Genomic DNA, 11,795 nt, shown 5'->3' with positions numbered 1-11,795 from the left:
TGTCAGTTGCAGCTATTTTTTCTGTGTCTTGTGGAAATTTCTGGCTTAGCTCCTTGTATCAGTCCTGCAGAGCTGGCAGCTGGTTCCCCGGCAGATTGTCCAGATCTATTCCCTGCCATTTTAGGAAATAGTGGCATTGCACTTGTCCATGAAAGAAGCTTGACATTGGCACTTTCATTTCCTTCTGAGCTCCTTTTCTTTGGTTTTTAAGGACTTGTGGTCTTTGCCAGCTTTTCGCAGTCTCCACCACTCACTTTGCTTGTCCCTGGTAAGTCAGTTGTTTGTCTTTGAGTTCTGAGGTGTTAACAACTTGTCCAATGACTTTACCTGCGTTCTTCCTCACACACTGGCATTAAACATTATCCTCATCAAGCAGGATGCCACAACCATGAGCTCTGCCCACCAGACATTTTGTTTGGGCAGTTTTATAGCATCTTAGAGATTAAGTAATCATTCTGATTTATCACGGAAGATGTAAACAGCTGCAGATGTCTCACAGACAAATTAGAATTGATTGTAAAAGGCTCTGGCATCCAATCTGAGGTTGGCAACAACCAGTGCTTCATTGAATTTGTGAATGTTCCCGTTACGACAAGGGTGATATCAGCTGATCTCGCCTAATCCATCTGAAATCCTCCAGGAGACATCACCACACACCATGTTGCAGTGATAAAATGCATCATGGCACTGCTGAGTGTTAATGAGAAGTTGGTTAGTCTGAGACCTGAATATTGTCCACTTCAGCCTGACAAATGTCTCCAGAGGAATATCAGAGAGGACAATTCTTTGTTCATGGCTTAACTTTCTGAACCCTCTGCTTTGAGGGTTTGAATGTTCAGACAATTTTGTACATGGACCACAGCATCAATCTGATGCCTCTCATCATGGTTGGATAGAGGGAGCAGGACAGCATAGTGCCATTTTCAGAACTATGTTCTGCTGAAGAAAGTCAATTATCAGGTTGAGGGGACTGATGGCATTGGGCCTTTCTGTGTCTGACACATCTGACGCTTGCAGCATTTGCATTCAAAATCATGATTTTCTCAAAATGGCCTCAGGAAGTGACTTTGCAGTTTCAAGTTTGTTCTCTGATTCATCAGTCTGATTAATCTCCAGAGCAGTGTTGAACATGAACATATTGTCATACTGGTCATCCAACCAGTAGTCCAATCATTGACAGCACCTCCCTGAGATATGGCTGTATGAATCAACAGGAAGAGACCAATGAAAGTGCAGGATGTTACATTTTGCTCTATATTGATTAGTTATAAAAAAAAAAATAAAAAAAAAAGTCCTGATGAAGATTAGTTCCCTCATTACATGTGTACAGAACTAATACTTGAGTATATGATATAACGTTTTCAAGTGTGACAGAATAACTACAGATGAAGTCATCAGGTTTATTGGCTGGTAAATATCAACTTTTGAACAGAATGCTTATATTACAAACTGAAGTGTGGAGTTTGAAAGACATGGACAGTTAACAAAGAAGGGATGACTGAACAGGCCCAGTAGGCCATTGAGCCCTTATCCAGACACTGTGATGGGGGTGACTACTAGCATTTCTGGGTGTAAAGTCACAGGGTGAAGTCAAAAGTAAGAATGCTCCAAAAAGTTTTTTTTCTGACTGCAACATTTACACCCACTTTGCACAGTGATTGGCCAGGCATGCAGAACTCACAAAGTAAACATGCTTTCATCTTGAAAGACTCTCTTTATTCATTCTTTACAGGACTACACTGAAAAAAAAAGTATGTTCGATTACATGAAAAAAATATGTACTTCGGTTGCACATATTAAAGTTGTTTACTAAAAATGATTTATTCATGCTCAGTATACTGAATTCTTATTTGTTCAAATAACATGACTTTTTATGTTGATGTAAAGCTTTTCTTTCATGTTATGTATATAAAACTACCCTATGTTAAACCAACATGACTTTGTTTAGTGTATTTAGTCATCATCTGTTAAAGCAACATGAGTTTTTTATATAAAATATACACAGTGTTTTATTATGTTATCAACCTAATCTGTTCAAGTAGGTCTCACACTATTAAGTTATAAAGCTTCTGCACACTTTGCTATTTCTGTATGTTGAGTTCTGTTATTTAAATAAATTAATCCAGCCTAATCTCTCAACTACAGCATTTACTACCATAACATTTTAAAAAAAAATGAGGCATGAAGAAAAACATTTCACATTTCACAAAATACAGCAGCAGCTGTATTTTGTCAAAAAATAACAACTTTAACACTGGACTACAAATCCAGTTTTTTGCTCAAGGACAACACATGTTGACCAGGTTATCAAGAGTGCATATTAACATCCATAACTGCTACAAAATGCATCACAGCTTCCTTATGACAACAAAACGACATCAATAAAGTATGTCCCGCAATTATATGTATGTGTGTATGCAGGTATGTATATGCATATACTGTATGTGTGTGTATACACATCTCACTCATTTGAACAAAGTACCCTTTTCTTTCACAAGGACAGCACTTGTTGACAAAGTAATCAAGACTGCACAGTAAACATCTGTAACTGCTACAAACTAATGCATCACTTGCACACAATGCACACAAGGACAACACTTGTTAACCATGTTACCAAGAGTGAATAGCACAAACACAATGGTTAAATGTCATGTGAGTAATGCAAACAGTTCTGACTTGCAATTTGTAGGCACACATGCTATAGATAAATACTGCCAAAAACATACATGAAGGGAGTGCATGTGAGTTGCATAAATCCAGTACCAATGGTCCATATTCCAAGGGGCAAACATGGGAGACTGCGGTTCAGAGGTCTTGAAACAAAGCATTGCTCCATTCAAAGCTCCCCATATTTTAACTGAATATGAAGTAGAACACATTAAAGCAGTGCAAGTGAGCTGCATAAGCGATTAAAGTCCAGTATCAGTGCAATGAAAGAGCAACAATGGTCCGTATTCCATAAGGCAAACATGGTAAACTGTGTTGTGTTGCTGCCATAACATGGCAACAGCTCACTGATGGAGCCTGTTTTTGAGAACTTGAGCTTTCTTGGAGAGTGTATTGCTGTCTAGCTCCATCACAACTTTCTAGAGCGCTTCAAAAGTGTACTTCAGTTCAGGAGGGTAGTTGACGTTCAAGGCATACATTAGGCCAAACAACATTGCAGCACTGAATGCAACGCTGTCCAGATCACGCAGTACCATCTGGCCTTCCAGGACAACCCCAATGTCCTCTGGTTTGCTGGTGGCATCTCTTGCTTTGATGACATATATTCCTACCGTGGTGTCCTCATGGATCCTTGGAGGGCTTCATCTCCTGCCTGCAGAGTGCAGTCAGAAAAGGAACCAAATTAGATCAATGACAACAACTTCTGGACATCTGAAATGTGACAAGTCACGAGGCAAAAAGGTTTGGAACCACTGGTTTAATCTTTAAGAATGTGATATATTTCATATGCTTATCGTGTTTTGTTTTGTTCTTTCTTTTACATAAAATCAAAATCTGAAAATTTCAAATTTCATTCAGTGTGCCTGATGTGCAAAGCACAAAGGCAACACTAACTATAATCTACCATACTACTTTCTGTTTCAAACCACTTGTACTTCCATCCATCCATTTTCTATGCCGCTTATCCCTTTCGGGGTCACGGGGGGACCGGAGCCTATCTCGGCTGTCAACGGGCGAGAGGCGGGGTACACCCTAGACCGGTCGCCAGGGCACATACACATACACACAACCATTCACACTCACACCTAGGGGCAATTTAGAGTCACCAATCAACCTAATGAGCATGTTTTTGGTCTGTGGGAGGAAGAGAACCCACGCATGCACGGGAAGAACACACAGAAAGACCCGACCCGGAAATCGAACCTGCGACCTTCTTGCTGTGAGGCACGCGCACTCCCTGCTGTGCCACTGTGCAGCCCACCACTTGTACTTTTAAAGGCTAATTCCATCTAAATACTACTTTCTGTCTAAACTTACTTAGAGTTTTAAAGAATTACTCCACCCAAAGAACACTCACTTATATACAGTAGATACATATACAAAGATACACACGTCCAACGGTGCGTGTCCATATACACACTCTCATACAGACTCACACACACAAATACTTAGTAGTGGCAATATGGTTCAGGATTGTACTTGCACAGCATCAGGCACAATCAAAATTTAGTGTGAAATTTTGTAGTTGTGTAACTACTATCTGTCAGATAATGTAGCTGAGTAAAAAGTATTTCTCTTCTCAAGTGAGTGTGATAAATTGCCAGTTTATTCTTTAAGCTAGCCCTCCACCCTGCATATCCAGTCAGAGAGCCTTTCTCAGTCAGGCACAGATGCTTAGAGATGAGGGCCTCTCCGACCATGTTAAACTGTTTATCAGTGACATAAACTCTGTACCGGACTATTTCTTGCACCAGTCCCTCAAGAATGTTTGACTTCAGTTTAGGATCTGGAGTAAGTAATGTCCCCTTTTCCCTGTATGCTGTATTGCCCCGCTCAAGTTTCAGCTCTGCATCATAGTAAAACTGAGGAACATGGAAGATGCTGGGCCAAAATGACCTGGAGCTGGATGACTCTGGTGATGATTCTGAGGGAGAGAGTATGTTGGTGTCAACACCCACTAGACAGGGAAAAGGATTCTTCAGAAACATGATGGCCCAGAGCAGCAGCGGAGGTGGAACACTGGTGAGCTGAGGCTTCTGTCATGGGAATTACTCTGATTGTACTTCTATTCTGCATTTCATCCATTGAAGTGTGATTCATAAATTAATTTCCGAATAATGCATCCATAAACTGAAGTCTGAAGTTATAGTCAAGGTCACATTGTCTTTGTACCTCACTAACAAGCTCACTGACTGATCCAGGAAGTCCATTTTTGAAAGTCAATCTTTGGCTGCTGTTGTCACCCAGAATGACTCTGACTATGGCAGGGGGATCCATCCTTCTGTCTTAGTCTGTGAAGAGGATGAAAAAGATTTAACTTTAAAATATTGTTGCATATTGTTTTATGTTGAGACACATTTTTTCTTATGTTAAAATTAATTTCAACATAGGCAGATTTGAAAAATTGTCAAATTGTTATCAGCAAAGTCTGTTTCATGGTCAAAAGTTATATTCCAGCTCAAAAAAAGGCTGCTAATGTCACCTCCTATGACTCTGCGTTAGTTTGAGATCAATCACGAAGGTCCTGGTTGTTTACATAAAGAGGAAGGGGTTTCTAGAATGGAGGGAGCGCTCTTCATGTGATAACCTATCTCTGGGTCACTGAGCTATTGACCAGCGTAACCACGCAGTTAGTTTCACCGCTCCGTCTCATGAACGAGCAGAGCGCTCACAGAGGGCTCTGCTCAGCAGCCCGAAGTGTTATTTTACTGTTTTATTTGCATTTCGTCCTTTTATGAGAGTTATAAGAACAATAGCTGTTAGGATCCTGCCTTCCTGTCTCTCCTTTTGTGTCTTTTTTCCCTTTTCCCTGTGTGTGTGTTTGTCTGTTCACCCCTGCTGGTGTGGCTGGGCAGCCCCTTACCTGCTGCCAGCTCCACCTCCTTCGACTCACCTGTGTTCATTCTCCCAGATGAGCTGGAGTATTTAAGGAATGAGCAGTCTTTTCTTCCTTGCCGGATTATTCCTTCATCCTCCCATGTCGGTGTCTGGTTATCTGGTCTGTAAGTACCACGTCACCTGTTTTCCCTCGTTCTCAGAGAAATTGTTTGTTGTCCATTGTTTGATTCCAGCCACTTACCGTGTGCTGTGCTTTTCTTTGTTTCAGTGCCTCCCTGCCGCTTCCACGCGTGCCTCGTTTGTTCCAACCCGCTTCATCGGTGCTCCTTTCGTTCATCCACTCCGTTTGAGTGCGTCTTTAGTTTGTTATTCATCCACTCCATTTGAGTGCGTCTTTTGTTTGTTTCTTATCCACTCGTTGAGTGGTTTTCTGTTTTCCGTTTGTTAATAAATATTGTTTGGTTTTACACAAAACCTGTCTCCGGGTCTGTATCTCTGGGTCCGTATCTCTGGGTCCAAACACTTTGCAGCAATTCTGCCTAACAGAATAATCCGGCCAGTATGGACCCAGCAGATCCCGTTCGCAAGGCAGTTACCATGCAAGGCACACTGCTGGGCCAGCATGAGCAGCTGTTACAGGCTTTGTGTGAATCCACACAGCACATAGCGTCTCAGGTAGCCGACCTGTCTTGCCACATGACTAACCTGTCTAGTTTTCTCTCTTCCCGGCTCAGCCTCTTGCTAATCCCTCCGAACCAGCTCTCACCGATTCACTTGCTACAAATCCCGAACCGTTCGACGGGTCCCGCGACAAATGTAGGGGTTTCCTGCTTCAGTGTAATATTGTTTTCCGTCAACGACCCAGAGCCTTTTTGTCCGACCGTTCCAAGGTTCATTACGCGTTCGGGTTGTTGCGAGGAAAGGCGTTGGTTTGGGCAGAGGCACTCAACTCTTCCGTGGACATTAGCGCACTCTCTTTCTCTGAGTTCGAGAGGAGACTGAGACTCGTCTTTGACCATCCTGACCACGCAGGTAATGCATCCAGTCGCCTCCTGAGGCTAACACAGGGTACCCAGTCTGCTGCTGATTACGCAGTGGATTTCCTCACGATCGCTGCGGATTCAGGGTGGAACGACACCGCGCTTCAGGGAGTGTTTATTCATGGACTGTCTGAGTGCTTGCAGGAGGAGATTGCCACCAGAGAGAAACCCGCAGATCTGCACGCACTGGTCGACTTGGCGGTCCAGTTGGACAACAGGCGGAGGGAGCGGTTTCGGCGCAGATCTTCCGGATCTCCTGCTCGGGCTCATCCTCGCTGGCGGAAAGCAGCGTCCAGTCCTCCGGAGCCCGGAACTGTCTGTCCCCTCTTCTCGCCACCTCAGCCCCAGGAAAGGGAGGAACCCATGCAATTGGGTAGAGCTCGTCTTTCCTCCGCTGAACGCCGGCGCAGGGTCCAAGCAGGTGAGTGTGTGTACTGTGGACAATCTGGTCATGCCCTGCCTGCCTGCCCTGTGCGGCCAAAAGACCAGGCTCGTCAGTAGCTCTGGGGGTACTGACGAGCCCTATCTCCAATAACTTTAAGTCCCCTAGATCACGCAAACTTCAAGCCCAAGCCTCCCTTGGTGTGGGGGAGAAATTGTTGTCTTTGTTGGCCCTCATAGACTCTGGTGCGGAAGAAAACCTCTTGGATGAACGCATGGCGGCAGATCTGGGCTGCCAATTAGAGGAACTGGAGGAGCCTCTGAAGGCTTACGCCTTAGATGGCAAAGTCACGTCTAAGGTAACACACCGCACCACACCTATCAAGTTGATTATTTCCGGTAATCACCAGAAGGAGATTTCATTATTTATTGTCCACTCTCCACACTCACCCCTGGTTCTTGGTCATCCCTGGCTCCAGAAGCACAACCCACACATTGACTGGAGCCAAGGGAGAATAGTGGGCTGGAGTCCTTCATGTCACGCTAACTGCCTCCGTTCAGCCATTCCTTCCACAGGGAAGGACACGGGGATCTCCTGCGCTCCTCCGGAACCGCTGGATCTCTCCCTAGTTCCTGCGGCTTATCACCACTTGAAGGAGGTCTTCAGTAAAGAGCAGGCGCTGTCCCTGCCGCCTCACCGGCCTTACGACTGTGCCATTGATCTTCTCCCCGGCGCTTCTCTTCCTTCCAGTCGGCTGTTCAATGTCTCTCGTCAGGAAAGGGAGGCTATGGAAAAGTATATCCAAGAGTCATTAGCGGCAGGTATTATTAGATCATCCACGTCCCCGCTGGGCGCGGGATTCTTCTTCGTGGAGAAAAAAGACAAGTCTCTCCGACCCTGCATTGACTATCGGGGCCTCAACGAAATTACGGTGCGTAACAAGTATCCCCTTCCGCTCATTAATTCCGCCTTTGACTCCCTCCAACAGGCTCGTGTCTTCTCTAAACTGGACCTGCGCAACACCTACCACTTGGTGCACATAAGGGAGGGAGATGAGTGGAAAACCGCCTTTAATACCCCCTTGGGCCACTTCGAATATCCAGTCATGCCCTTCGGACTCACTAATGCTCCTGCTGTCTTTCAGGCCCTAATCAATGATGTCCTCCGAGATTTTCTCAACAGGTTTGTCTTCGTTTATTTGGACGACATACTCATCTTTTCCCATTCTCTGGAGGAACACGAGGGACATGTGCAGCAGGTTCTGGCCCGACTTTTGGAGAACCGTCTTTTTGTTAAGGCTGAAAAATGTGAGTTTCATGCCAGCACTGTCTCTTTTCTAGGATTCATTATTCAGGATGGCAACCTGAAGGCCGACCCAGAAGATCAGAGCAGTAGCTGAGTGGCCAGTCCCGGAGACCCAGAAGGAGTTGCATCGCTTTCTTGGCTTCGCCAACTTCTACCGCAGGTTTGTTCGGGATTACAGTAAAATAGCCATTCCCCTGACCAGGTTGACTTCTTCCAAAGTGAAGTTCGACTGGTCAGCAGAGGCTGACAAAGCATTCCAAAAACTTAAAGCTCTCTTCACCTCCACGCCTGTGTTAATCCAACCTGATCCCCCAGACCATTTGTGGTGGAGGTGGATGCTTCGGATATTGGGGTGGGGGCTGTTCTCTCCCAATACGCCCAGTCAGACAACCGGTTGTACCCGTGCGCTTTTTTCTCCTGTCGTCTCTCTCCTGCAGAACAAAATTACGACGTGGGCAATCGTGAACTACTAGCAGTTAAGCTAGCCCTTGAAGAATGGAGACATTGGCTGGAGGGAGCTGAACATCAGTTCGTGGTCTGGACTGATCACAAAAACCTGGCCTACATCAAGGCAGCCAAGCGTCTTAACTCCCGGCAGGCCCGTTGGGCGTTATTTTTCCCTTACATATAGAGCCGGTTCACACAACACTAAGCCGGATGCTTTATCCAGACAATTCTCTCCTCCCGATGCCACTACAGAACCCGAGTCCATCCTTCCCCAGGACTGTATCATCGCTTCCCTTTCTTGGGAGATTGAGGGGGTCATCAAGGAGGCTCAACGGCAACACCCGGACCCAGGTAATGGTCCTCGCAATAAGCTTTTTGTCCCCCCCACTGTTCGTTCTCAGGTTTTGCAGTGGACACATTCTCATCGCCTTTCCTGCCATTCCGGAGCCAACCACACCATCTCCCTGCTACGTCGCCACTTCTGGTGGCCCACCTTGGAGGCCGACGCACGGGAGTATGTGGCCGCTTGTTCCACCTGTGCTTGAGGGAAGGCATCTCATAAGGCACCGGCGGGGCTCCTCCTTCCTCTCCCCATCCCCAGCAGACCCTGGTCTCACATCGCTGTGGACTTTGTCACCGGTCTGCCTCCCTCCCAAGGTAATTCAACTATTCTCACCATTGTTGACCGTATCTCTAAAGCCGCCCATTTCATCGCTCTCCCCAAGCTCCCCTCCGCATCTGAGACAGCCGAGCTCCTGGTCTCCCAGGTTTTTCGGCTCCACGGGATCCCAGCAGACATTGTCTCCGACCGCGGACCACAGTTTGCATCCCAAGTTTGGAAGGCTTTCGCCAAGGCCCTAGGGGCTACTGTCAGCTTGACCTCCGGTTTCCACCCAGAGTCTAATGGACAGACTGAACGAGCCAACCAGGACCTGGAGACGGTGCTCAGGTGCATCTGCTCCGAGAACCCGACGGACTGGAGTTCGTTCCTCCCCTGGGTGGAGTACGCCCACAACACCCTCACCTCCTCAGCCAGTGGACTCTCTCCGTTCGAGGCATCTTTAGGCTATCAACCTCCTCTCGTTCCAGCACAGGAGGCCGAGATTGCTGTTCCGTCCGTGGCAGACCACATACAAAGAATCAAGGGATTTTGGCAGACAGCCACAAGGGCCCTAGAACGCAACCAGGGGGTCAAGCAACGTGCTGCGGACCGCCATAGGACACCTGCCCCAGAGTACAGACCAGGTCAGTCCGTTTGGCTCTCTACCTGCAACATTCCTCTTAAGACTGAATCCCATAAAATGTCCCCCAGGTTCATCGGTCCGTTTCCCATCATCAAGATAATAAATCCGCAGGCTGTAACTCTAAAACTTCCTGAATCCATGAAGATCCATCCTACCTTCCATGTCTCTCAGCTGAAGCCCGTCTCCTCTGTGCCCCCCAGCTGAATCTCCTACCCCCCCCCCCCCCCAACTCATCGACGGGGATCCTGTCTTCGCTGTGCGACGCCTAGTGGACGTCAGAAGACATGGCAGGGGTTTCCAGTATCTGGTAGACTGGGAGGGTTACGGTCCCGAGAAGTGCTCTTGGGTGCCCCGGTCTTTCATCTTGGATCACAACCTCATCGATGATTTTCACCGAAGACACCTGGATAGACCAGCTAGGCCGCCGAGAGGCAAGCATTGGGGGGGGGTACTGTTAGGATCCTGCCTTCCTGTCTCTCCTTTTGTGTCTTTTTCCCCTTTTCCCTGTGTGTGTGTTTGTCTGTTCACCCCTGCTGGCGTGGCTGGGCAGCCCCTTACCTGCTGCCAGCTCCACCTCCTTTGACTCACCTGTGTTCACTCTCCCAGATGAGCTGGAGTATTTAAGGAGTGAGCAGTCTTTACTTCCTTGCCGGATTATTCCTTCATCCTCCCATGTCAGTGTCTGGTTATCTGGTCTGTAAGTACCACGTCTCCTGTGTTCCCTCGTTCTCAGAGAAATTGTTTGTTGTCCATTGTTTGATTCCAGCCACTTACCGTGTGCTGTGCTTTTCTTTGTTTCAGTGCCTCCCTGCCGCTTCCACGCGTGCCTCGTTTGTTCCAACCCACTTCGTCAGTGCTCCTTTCGTTCATCCACTCCGTTTGAGTGCGTCTTTAGTTTGTTATTCATCCACTCAATTTGAGTGTGTCTTTTCTTTGTTTCTTATCCACTCGTTGAGTGCGTTTTCCGTTTGTTAATAAATATTGTTTGGTTTTACACAAAACCTGTCTCCAGGTCTGCATCTCTTGGTCCAAACACTTTGCGGCAATTCTGCCTAACAATAGCAAGCAGAAAAAAGGCTGAAAAGTGTTTTCAACAGAGGAGTTTCTCCATATGCTTGGACGAGATAACGGTACTCTGCCCAGATGCGCCTAAATGACCACCTGGACATACCTGTGTTAAAACATCCGTAAAACTGCTCAGGTTCTACACATCACTGCCCAAAGGCTGACACCCAGAATTGTCCTGAGCACAGCAAAATAAGAAAAAAAAATACAGGCAGAAAGCGGGGTTTCTACAGAGATGCCACCACACATTTCTAGTGATGACTGAAAGGGATTCTATACATTGTTTTTATTTTTGTTTGTTTGTTTAAGAAAATCCTACCCATTCTATCTTTACAAAGGTATACTATACAGGATTTTCCTATAAAAAAAAAAACTGGAGAGACCCTGCCCTCTGCCTGTATTTCTCTTCTTATTCTGCTGTGTTCGATTGTTGAGTCTCACTCCCTGGTGGGAAAGACAGTTGACAGTTGATTGTTGAACGATCAACTGTCAACTGTCTTTCTCCAGAATCACTTAATGCACTTTTGAATGGTGTGTTTACAAACAGCAGCTGGCAAATCCTGCACAGTGTGTTTATTACAACTCAGATGGTTAACCACCCTTTTATGCAGATATCTTTTTAAGGTCACCATACAACTTGATCCAACCAAGTAATCGGCCAATGGACAGTTGTCATTGAGTTCACTGAGTGCCACAAGCTTGGTTTCTCTTGTCTGTGACAAGCTTAGTTCAAAGGCTCTGTAGTGTTCACTGTACCACCCACACAGCACTTCCACAATGAGGAACAACTCCTCATTTATAACACAC

Source organism: Chaetodon trifascialis, chromosome 2 (assembly GCF_039877785.1).
Source record: "Chaetodon trifascialis isolate fChaTrf1 chromosome 2, fChaTrf1.hap1, whole genome shotgun sequence".
NCBI classification, from domain to species: domain Eukaryota; kingdom Metazoa; phylum Chordata; class Actinopteri; order Chaetodontiformes; family Chaetodontidae; genus Chaetodon; species Chaetodon trifascialis.
This window is presented reverse-complemented; position numbering follows the sequence as displayed.